Consider the following 12,609-nt stretch of genomic DNA (forward strand, 5'->3'; position numbering starts at 1 on the left):
TTACCTGGTGTTGGTGTAGTGTAAATGATAGGTTTCGAGCATGATTGACTATTATTTACAGAAGACACTTTAAATATGATATATTGCTTGGTGTTGGTCTTGTGTAAATGATAGGCTGTGTGCATGATTGACTCTTACCTGGTGTCACAGAAGTGCGAATAATAAGTTGAGAGCATGATTGACTCTTACCTTAATAATAATAATAATAATAATAATAATAATAATATCTTTATTTAGAGAGAGTAACTCATTTGGATTACACCAATTTTCAATAAGGCTCTCTTAATACAATAATAATTACATTAAAAATAAACAATACATATTCAATAATAATGATAAATAAAGATGTAATACAATTTAAATACAATAAACAATTATTATATATGGCATTACAGTACAAATATCATGGTAATGTTAAAAGTACATAGATTTGTAGTTATGTTTAAATTCTAATACTGTGTTTGATTTTTTAATTGAATTAGGAAGAGCATTCCATACTTTTGGTCCATTGTACGAGAAACTAGACTTATACAACTCTGTATTTGGTTTTGGAATTATAAAATTATCTGAGGACGAAAATCTCGTATTGTATTTTTGGTTTGCAGAAGCTGATAAAATAAGACTGGATATATATTCTGGACCTAAGCCATGTTTTGCCTTATACATAAGTAATGATTTATGATAATGTATTCTTTGTGTAATCGGCACAATGTTACATTCGTGAAATAATTCGCTTGAAGGTTTGGTGTAATCATGTTCGTCTAAAATTATTCTTGCTGCTCTCTTTTGCAGTTTTAGTAAACTATCTAATAGAAAGTTATTACAGTTTCCCCATATTGAACAACAATAATCTAAGTGAGGTAAAACGTAAGCGTTATAGAACATTTGTCTAGCTTTGTGATTTAAATATTTCTTTATCCTTTTTAGTAAAGCTAAAGAAGAGTTAATCCTTTTTATGATATAATCATTATGAGAAGACCAGGATAGAGATGCATCAACAAAAATACCTAGAACCTTTTCACATGTACTTTCTTAAATTTGTTGTCCATTCATAGCAATATTAATGTTTTCATTTGATGTAACTGAACGCTTCTGTTTAGAGCCAATACATATAGCCTTCGTTTTAGATACATTTACAGCCATTTTATTGTCATCACACCAGCGAAAAATATCTTGTAAAACCGTATTAAGTTTTTGACTGATACAACTTTTGTTTTGTCCAATGACTGATATGGTGCTATCATCAGCAAATAAATCGGTGTTATGATTAGGATAAGACAAAGGAAGATCATTTATAAAAATTAAAAACAACACAGGTCCTAAAACGGATCCTTGAGGTACACCCGTTTTTTGTTTTTGTAAATCTGAAAATGTATTTGAAATAGATACCATCTGATAACTGTCAGCCAAATATGATGTAAACCATCGTAACGAAGTATAAGCAAATTTGTATTTGTTTTTTTTGAATAAGCAGTTCATGATTGAGAAGATCAAAGGCTTTTGCTAGATCTAGAAACACTGCCCCAACAAGATCGCCATCATCAATGGCTTTAAGCCATTTATCCAATAAAGCTGTTAACGCAGTTTGACAAGAATGGTTTACGCGAAAGACTGACTGCATTCTATACAATAAGTTGTATTTATTAAGATACTTTACTAAGTGTGTTTTCAAATGTTTTTCGAGGATGTTAGAAATGAGTGGTAAAATTACAATTGGTCTGTAATTAAAAACATCCTGTTTTGAACCTTTGTTCTTATAAACTGGTATGACTTTTGCAAGTTTAAATGAAGATAGAAAAATACATTTTTTAATACTTAAGTTAAAAATATGACAAAGTGATAGTGAAATAGCATGAGAAGACATCTTTAAAAACTTTGCACTTATGTTATCAAGACCTGTTGCTTTTGATTCATCTAGTGCTTTTAGTTGTAAACACACAAAATCATTACTCATAAGTGGTATAGAAAAATACACGTTATCTGGTACATGACCCGATATGAAATCATCAAGTTTGTTAAAGGAACTATTGTTGCTGTTTTGATTTATATTAAGATTATCTGTGATATTTGTGAAATAAGCATTAAATACATCAGCAACGCTTTTCGGTTCTAAAATTTCCTTTTTGTTACAATCACTTATGATTTTAATACTGGTATGATTGTCGGTTCCGTTGACAGTATGTAGGTGCTTCCATAATTTACTACTGTTTCCCTTTTTGTGTTCTATGATATTGGTATAATAATTTTGTTTAGAGTTTTCGATGAGATATTTGACTTTGTTTCTCCAGAATCTATAACTATACATATATTTTTTCTTATGATAAAAATCACGTTTTCTCATGCTATCTAGAATTTCATCATTCATCCACTCATTTTGATACAAACGTTTTACTCTCTTTTTAATGAGTGGAGCATGATGATTTAATACTTCAGTAAAAATATTTAAAAATGACAACAATGCTTCTTCGGGGTCATCAATTTCTAATACACTATCAAATGAACACTGTGATATGTGATTGATAAAATCATTTTCATTAAAATGTTTAGTAGATCTGAACGTAATATATTCATGAATTTTCTTTTTCGATTTTAACCCTCTTTTGTGAGAAATGCATACTCGATAATGGTCACTGATAGAATACTTTGGAACAGAAAAAAAATGAATATTATCTGGTTCATTACTATAAATATGGTCTACCAAAGTGGAAGATGTTTGTGTGACTCGAGTGGGAACTGAGACTATTTGAGACAAGTTAAAAATGTTTTTCAAATGGGACCATTTAGCTGGAATTTTTCTCGACGCCAAATCAATATTAAAGTCACCCAAAATAATAATTTCCTTATCTTCAATATCAACATTTGCTAACATTGATTCAAATTTTGTAATCCACTCTGCTTTACTATTTGGTGGTCTATATATGTTACCAAGTAATATAGGTTTTTGATGAACAAAAATAATTTCCACCCAAATTGATTCTATATCATCCTTTTCCAAATCATATCGTCTAATTGTGGTTAACATGTTAGAAATATAAATTAAAAACCCACCCCCAGATTTTCCAATTCTGTCTTTTCTGTTTGTATCATAACCTTTAATATCTATTTCTTTATTTCGGACAGAATTTGACAAAAATGTTTCACTTAAACACAGCACATCTGTGTTAGATTTTGATAGCAAATATTTAATTTCAGAAAACTTTGGCAATATATGATTTATGTTTAAGTGACATATATTAAGTGACTTTTGTGGAAATATAAAAGGGTTTGTAAAAGGAGATGATTTGGGGTTAGATAATAGAATATGTGTTGCAGTACATAAATACAAAATAACAATACTGACAAGATTTCCCAAAATGAAGTTACATTTTCTGGTAGAAGAAAGGTTATTGTGAAAATCCTTTACCTCCAGTACGCTTGACTGAACACATTTTGTTGTTGAGTTGTTGTGTTGAATGGTATAAATCTCCTCCCTGTTGACCTCACCGATTGAAAATTTGATTGAGTTTTTGATGTACAATCCGACAAATTAAGCAACGTGTTCACGCACGAGATAATGTTATGACTTAAAACTTTGGCACCAGCAACATTTGTATGAACATGGTCTGCAAATAAAGTAAGATTGGGCTGGTCTCCATATAGAAAGTCTAAAGTATTGTCTAGAATTTCCACATGTTGTTCCTCTAGAGATAAAAGACGGTTGTTGATATCATAAATTGTACGGTTAGCTTGATAATGAGTTGGCCTTGGTATGATTGAGGAAATTACCAGCTTAGTTCTTGGTAAGCTCTGTTTAACTGTACACATTAAATTTCGATAGTCGTCAATTATAGCATGAACAGAGTCTCCATCTGATAAGTTGTTAGTGCCCACATGAACAACAATGACATCTACATAATCAAGTTTGCCTTCTGAGATGTACTGAATTAGGCAATCTTCAATGGCTCTGATTCGTCCTCCCCGAATAGTCTTTACTTTAGTGTTGATATGTTCAGTTGACATTTTCCTTGGAGACATTTTTTTGAGAGTTGAACTCCCAACAAGAAATAAGTTTTTCTTCTCACTAAAACGAAGAAAATGCGGATAAGTTGAGTTAACTTCACGGTCCGTGTATTTTGTATTTATATGTGACCTATGTCTTTCTATATAAGTAGGATTGTGCGTATCATGGTGGTTCCCGAGGTTTGTCCTATTTAAAGTAACTGCCTTATTAGAGCTACTTGGAAATCCACTTTTAACAGCGTTGCTGTATGTTCCAGGCGTAGTTTTATTTGTAGCAGAATTTCTTTCCTCTCTTTTTCTATTTGGTGTTTCTGTCACGGTTTCTGGTAATACGTTGACGTGAGATGATTTTAAATTAACAGATTTAATCTCATTAGAAACGGCATTTAATTTGTCCCACAAGCTGTTTGATTTATTTACAAATGCCTTATTGTTTATCTCGATTTCCGATTTAATGAGTTGTGTTTCTGTAAAGACTTCTTGAACGGAGGTTAAAGGTGAATTGGTTTGAGTTTAAACCGTGTTTGCTAATGCTGCAAATTTGTCTTTAATCTCTTGAAACTGACTGTTTGACGAGTCAATATGACAGTTAAGGGCATCATATAAGTTTAAAACTTCCTCAGAAGTTGACAGTAAAAGACTTTCAATTCTCCTGAGTGCTGACATTGTACAGAAAGACGGAGATTTTGCCTTAATACTAGTTTTGCGTATTAGTTTATTGTTAGGGTTACTTGGAAGCGGGGTTGCTACCTTCATTGGTATAGTTTCCTCTTCATCGTCGCTCCATTCAATGTTGTTACACACATTCACGGTACTCTGGTTATTTGCTTGAACGGTGTTTCCAGACGATGCTTTTATATTCAACGCAGTTTTGCGAGTTTATCGGCTTCAATCTGACCGATTTCAGAATCACGAGCAATGTGCACCCATGATACGTTTATATTCGATAACAAATTATCTATTTCTGACCAGAGCTCCTTGTTTTTCACATCTTTTCCGGAAGATTTAAGTTTCCAGTTGTTGCTTTTCCAATAAACAATGTCATTTGTTATACCTCTAACTAAATATTCACTGTCTGTTTTAATGTTAATGTTTGATATTTGATTATCGTGTATTTGTTGAAGGCATTTTACGGCAGCATACAGTTCCCCAGTATTGTTTGTTTGCTTGTAAGATTCAGGAACTGGTCCATTTATATTTTTGATGTTATTTGGTTCCCAAAATATACCATAACTGGCCTTTGCCAATGGCTTGCCGTTATTCTTGCATGCTCCATCAATGTATACCTCCATTTTTAAATGTCCGTACAGTTCAGGAAAACGTTAACGTTGTTTTCGCGGGCTTTTCTGATATGACGTGATGGTCATGGTTTTGATTTATAAATATCGTTTTGTTTGTGTTTTGTTACAATAAAAATGTCAATAGTGATAACAAATTGAAATAATTGGCCATACCGTTATACATTTTGAAGTCTATCAAACAGTAAATCCATCGTAAATCACGAATCGAGTTTTTCTAAAAAAAAACAATATCCACAACGGATCACAGCAACTCGTCTCAAATGTAGAATACAATATAGAAGTGTCCAGTAATGACAAATAACTTCGAACAATGTTAGTAGATGCTTTAGAAAGTAATTTCAACACTTTAAAAGTCCTGTGATCACCGGAAATAAATAAAAATCCTGCATTGAAGGATCGTGAAATTTTTAGGCAGCCATTAGACCTTCGTGACGTCATAGAATCTCATAGAATCTTGAGTGAATTGTTAACATCACTGTTCTCATTACAGTTCATTTTGGGTTCCTTCATGTCCTTTCCTTTAAAAAAAGCCATGGACAGCAATCTAGCATTTCAAAAATACTAAACAAAAAGGTCCATGGTTAAATTACAGGATATCAACTATATATTTACATTGTCATCAACATCAAATTTATTTCTACTTGCTTCTTGCTAGGAAACAGGATAAAAGCTCTGTGAGCCTCGCTTTTTTCCGGTTTCTTAAGCTCTTACGAATAAATGTGATACTCTCAGTCAATGTACATAAATATTAAATACCTTCAAAATACTAAAGTTATCACATATAAAGATAATAGATAGGGACTATTTCTAATTCGATGTTCACGAAAATTTGTATCCCATGAAAAATAATAAATTCACAGTCTCTAACAAAAAGAAGAGATAATCAAATACCCATCACGATGAAATTTTCTACCACATATGAAAGCTATCGCATATAAAGATTATAAGATAAGAAGGAGATAATTAAGTGCCCATCATTATAAAAGGTTCTGCCAAACACGAAAGCTATTTCATATACAGAAGACACAAAAGCTAATTCTATAATATTTAATGATATAAATATTTAATACATTTTCCATAACATTCTATAATTTAGTTAAACAAACAACTTCTATCAATTAATTTTAACCACAAATCTATTTCTGGCATTACTTTGGAACTATTCATCTCTGTGTATCGATCATATTCAAAAGGTCTTTTGTTAATATATCATACCACATCTCCTTATTTCTATAGTGTGCATTTAAATCTGATGTGACTTAAGGAAAGGGTCCCGCACTCTCTGCAGGTTAAACAACTCTCTGAAAGGTCCATATGTGGTATATTGAAAGCCAAAATTTCTTTCTAATCCAACATACCCTCATTTACAATATGTCAGTCAAGCTTTTCAACCATTTGATGCGACTATCATATAAATGAGAGGTTTAGCGCTATAAAACCAGGTTGAATCCACCATTTTCTACATTTGAAAATGCCTGTACCAAGTCAAGAATTTCATAGTTGTCCATTCGTTTGATGTGTTTTATCATTTGATTTTGCCATTTGATTATGACTTTCCGTTTTGAATTTTCCTCGGAGTTCAGTATTTTTGTGATTTTACTTCATACTTGTCAGTATACTGTGCATAAACTGCCTATTTTGTAATTGTTAATCTGTTTCTCCTGAATATGTATGAAGTTATTGCTACTAGATTTTAAGCAAATAACAATCAATCAATCTGTATGTATCTTTTAAACAAATTGAATCATTAATTGATTTTAAATTCTTAAGTTTGAGGACCAATATAAGGTCCTTGTCAGAAACACTCCTTTAAACTTACCAAAGTGAAAAAAGAGTCCATATGAATAAGAAGTTTCAGGTATTTGTCTCTAGATTCCCTCCTACAATTAAGGGTATTGCTTAGATGTGCTAGGTGGAAACATATCTTCTTAGTACTGCTTTGTACATCTATGTTAGCACTGCATGTTTTGTATGCCAAATGAGACCTTTCATGCCGGCTATTTGGAGAAAGCTTTAATTTAAACATTTGAAGGGAATCTTTCAAACAACCATTCATTCTACACGGAAGGGAAGGGTTGACTGAAATTTATCAATACAATTAATTTGTACTGTATTCCCCTCATGTAATGTTGTCATTTGAGCGGTTTATTTAACACTACCATAAAACGCGGAGGTTTGGCTAGCCACAAAACCAGGTTCAACCAACCATGTTTTTCGTAAAATGGCCTGTACCAAGTCAAGAATATGGCAGTTGTTATCTAATAGTTCGTTTCCACGTATGTTGCATTGTTCTTTGTTTTTTGTTGCATTTCAGTGTTCTGTTGTTTCGCTGCTTTCCTCTTATAGTTGATGTGTTCCCTCGGTTTTAGCTTGTAACCCGGTTTTTTTTTCTCTCAATCTATTTATGCATAAATCTTAAACTTTATGTAATTACTTCACAAATCTTGATTTTAAGTTAATAATTCGGTAAATTTTTTTTCATTCAAATTAAAAAAAGTGTAAACATTTTTTTATATAAAAACAGGTCAACAAACTTTAAACAATAAGTTTATTACCTGATTTGAAGGTCTATCGAAACCTAAATTGTGCTCATTTTCATGTTTATATGTTTATATGTGCAATGAATTCATTTTACAATATATGCGTATGAGGCTATAAATTCAAGGGAAACAAACAAAAAAATTTGCTGTTGGAGTATGGTCATTTGTCGATGTTTCATTTGTTTATCCCTTAATAAATATGCTACTTAAACAAATACTGGTATATGGATGTTCCAAACATTTGCGGTAATGTTACACACATTCAGGTAAGGACATTGAAAATCATGAAATTAACCCAAGGAGCTATTTAGTTGTTTACATTGCAGAGTATTTGGTACTTGTTTTTTAATGCTGTATCTAAATCTGATTGTTTATGTTTTCAATAAGGAGTAAAAAGATTTTAAGAAAGTGCTATTTGTGTACGAACTCTTATAGTTACCAACATATTCATTTAAATTCTCTCATTGTGTTTTTCAACCACAAACAAGCTGACATCACCAGGAACAGTGTCTGTTTTACCTAATGAAATCAATATAATAAAATAGGTAATGTGCAAAATTAAATACTATCTTGAAATCGAACATTTTCTATTCAACCACAGGTGTAAATAGAACATTGAGCTATAAAAGTATAGTATAAATAAAGAGTCATATGGTATCCTGCTTCTGTTTGAGAGCAAAGGATCACATTCAAATTACTATCTTCTTTTCAGTTCATTTCGGTGTCTTCATTGCAGTACCCATAGCGTTGTCGACTCTCTACTGAACGAGTGGGAGTTTTACAATTTGAATATTAAAGCTTCAATGCTAAATTGCAGGATAAAAACAATAAACATACATTAAAGATATTGTCAGCACGCTCACTGACGCCACGCTTCCCCTGATTTGTCACTAAGCAAACAAAATTTTACAGATTCCTAAGTTTAAAGTCTTATAACTCCTACAAAAATCAACTGATGAATTGTTTTGATACATAATTAGTATGTCCTCAGATTTTAAAAGCTTGTAAAAATAAAGAGATCATTTCCCAAACATGTACATATATTGTTTATCCAATTGCACAAGAAAGATTAATCACAGTACAAGTTAAGATAAGAATAATTGGAAGAAGACTTGTCGATATAAAAATTACATTTACACACTGAATGAAGGTAAGAAAATTACTCCATCATTTATGAAAACATTGTCAATTTGACAAGAAGCTGTACATGTTTTAAAGCTAGGTAAAAGTACAGTTTCCAGAGAGTCATAATATAAAACAAACACCAGTTCATCAAATTTACTCACAACATGATCAATCAGTTTAGGAAACCAGTCGTACAAAGTGAAATTTAACTTTCAATTATATAACAGTGCATGCTATATTATGTATATTTGATTTTAGAAAGTCTCCGTAGATGAGTCTTGATCGCTTTGAAGGATAAGACCGCCATTGACTTTTTCCATTCATATTAGTATCCTTTTTTCAAAGATTATTCAAAGGTGCATGTATTTACTATTTGATTCAATCGGGTACCGTGTATATTTACAAAACAACAATTCATTTCGTGTTTTCACAACAATTCCTAATGAATAATCTTATCAAGCCCACATACTCAGTGTCAAATAAACTTTTGCACAGGCCCCTAAAAATAGGTCAGTTTGTTATGTCTTTGGGTAAAGTTGTCATATGGTCTAAAATGTGAAAAGTCCAAAATTTCTTCAAAAACATAAAGTTAATTGAAAGTAGAGTATGTGGTCAAGAAATGACGAAAACTATGATGATAACTAAGTTCTATAGATATAAGAAGATGTGGTATGAATACTTATGATACAACTGTCCATCCAACTCACAATTTGTAAACGTAAACCATTATAGATCAAAGTGCGGTCTTCAACACGGAGCCTTGGCTGACACCATGTATGACAGCTTTAGGCAAAATGGTATCATGAGAAAGTTTCACCAAGATATTGAAGCCTACAAATTATAATATGTTTGAAAAGTTTGACGTTAGACAATTTTAATATCAACTCCTAATAAAAAACTAAGTACATTTATGACTGTTAAATAGTAAAATAGTAAAATAAATATCAACTTAAAAAAAAAAATCCACTTGTAATAATATTGCTATTTATTGCAAGCAAAGTTTTTGAAATATTTTGAAATTCCTTTAATGACGTCATGCTAAATATAGATATTGCTTAATATTGTAAAATAAACGCAAAAAAAAGAACCATGTTATTATAAGAGGATTTTGAGAAGAAAGTTAACCGATAGTTGGTTAAATTCAATAACTATGTTAACTCTTTTAAAGAAAATAATCGGAAGAATCTGATTCCAAATTCCTTAATAAAATACATAAAACAGTTGATACAAGAGTCTTGGAAGTTGACATGAACACTATGTTAACGGCGTAGGTCATAAGATTGCTTAACAGCAATCTAATCCAAATAAAGAAATGTTCATTGAAATGTGTCTTCCATCACAAAATGTCACTCGTTATGGACCAGAATATTCTAACCTATGTGGGGTGGGTGGGAGGGGGAATCAGTAAAATACCTTTTGATGTCCTCTTTTTGAAGCAGCAATATCCTCCCGCACATGTTGTGCAGACAGCTGACAATACACTAAAGACTATTCCAAGTATTCTTGCAATTGTTAAACCGCTGCTATAACCGCTAGGAGTGACTTTTTCTGTTTAAAAAAAGATTTACAACTTTTTTAATAGCAACTACTAAAAGGGTAAAACAATATTGTTCCTTGGAATATAAATAATTGCATATTTTGTGATTCTTTATTTATCTCTATTCTTAGTAAACAACAAAACTAATATGATGTATAACCTTATTCTGGTATAGTGTAAACGATTATTCATCTGATTCTTTATCAACAACAAAACAATTATGATATATTACCTAGTTCTGGTGTAGTGTAAACGAATAACATTTTTAACTGGTATTGGTGCAGTGTAAATGATAGGTGGGGAGCATGATTGACTGTTACCTGGTGTTGGTGTAGTGTAAATGAAAGGCTGTGAACATGACTGACTGTAACCTGGTAACCGGTGTAGTGTAAATGATAAGTGGTGAGCATGACTGACTGTTACCTGGTGTTGGTGTTGTGTAAATGATAAGTGGTGAGCATGATTAACTGTTACCTGGTGTTGGTGCAGTGTAAATGATAGGCTGTGAGCATGACTGTTTGTAACCTGGTAACCGGAGTAGTGTAAATCATAGGTGGTGAGCATGTTTGACTGTTACCTAGTGTTGGCGTTGTGTAAATGATAGGCTGTGAGCATTACTGACTGTACATGTAATAACCTGGTAACCGATGTAGTGTAAATGATAGGTGGTGAGCATGATTGATTGTTACCTGGTGTTGGTGTAGTGTAAATGATAGGCTGTGAGCATGACTGACTGTTACCTAGTGTTGGTGTTGTGTAAATGATAGGCTGTGAGCATGATTGACTGTTATTCACAGAGGATACTGAGAGTACCCATAACTCTTCTGTTATGGAGCCAAAGAGACTCGTTTTGAAGTCCCATGTTATTTTTCAGATTTTCAAATTTTGGTAAATCCTGCGGTAAACCACCATCCCTGAAGGTCATCACATTTAATAAACTGTGAAATTAATAGGAACCAGTGATTTTGACTGTCGTGTTGGTTTGTTACTGAAACCTTTATCTTATCTTGCAATCAGCCAACTATTGTACAAAAATAACAGTACTTTATCTATACTTAACAATAACAAAGATAAAAGTCTCCAGTTATTATGCTTCCATCTTGAGTGAATTGTTAACATCACTGTTCTCATTACAGTTCATTTTGGGGTCCTTCATGTCCTTTCCTTTAAAAAAAAGCCATGAACAGCAATCAAGCATTTCAAAAATATTAAACAAACAAAGGTCCATGGTTAAATTACAGGATATAAACTATATATTTATATTGTCATCAACATCAAATTTATTTCTACTTGCTTCTTGCTAGGAAACAGGATAAAAGCTCTGTGAGCCTCGCTTTTTTTCGGTTTCTTAAGCTCTTACGAATAAATGTGATACTCTCAGTCAATGTACAAAAATATTATATACCTTCAAAATACTAAAGTTATCACATATAAAGATAATAAATAGGGACTATGTCTAATTCGATGTTCACAAAAATTTGTATCCCATGAAAAATAATAAACTCACAGTCTCTAACAAAAAGAAGAAATAATCAAATACCCATCACGATGAAATTTTCTACCACATTTGAAAGCTATCGCATATAAAGATCATAAGATAAGAAGGGGATAATTAAGTGCGCATCATTATAAAAGGTTCTGCCAAACACGAAAGCTATTTCATATACAGAAGACACAAAAACTAATTCTATAATATTTAATGATATGAATATTTAATACATTTTCCATAACATTCTATAATTTAGTTGCACAAACAAGTTCTAACAATTAATTTTAACCACAAATCTATTTCTGGCATTACTTTGGAACTATTCATCTCTGTGTATCAATCATATTCAAAAGGTATTTTGTTAATATATCATACCACATCTCCTTATTTCTATAGTGTGCATTTAAATCTAATGTCACTTGAGGAAAGGGTCCCGCACTCTCTGCAGTTTAAACAACTCTCTGAAGGGTCCATATGTGGAATATTGAAAGCCAAAATTTCTTTCTAATCCAACATACCCTCATTTACAATATGTCAGTCAAGCTTTTTAACCATTTGATGCGACTATCATATAAATGAGAGGTTTAGCGCTATAAAACCAGGTTGAATCCACCATTT

Source organism: Mytilus californianus, unplaced genomic scaffold, assembly GCF_021869535.1.
Source record: "Mytilus californianus isolate M0D057914Y unplaced genomic scaffold, xbMytCali1.0.p SCAF_4, whole genome shotgun sequence".
Taxonomy (NCBI): Eukaryota; Metazoa; Mollusca; class Bivalvia; order Mytilida; family Mytilidae; genus Mytilus; species Mytilus californianus.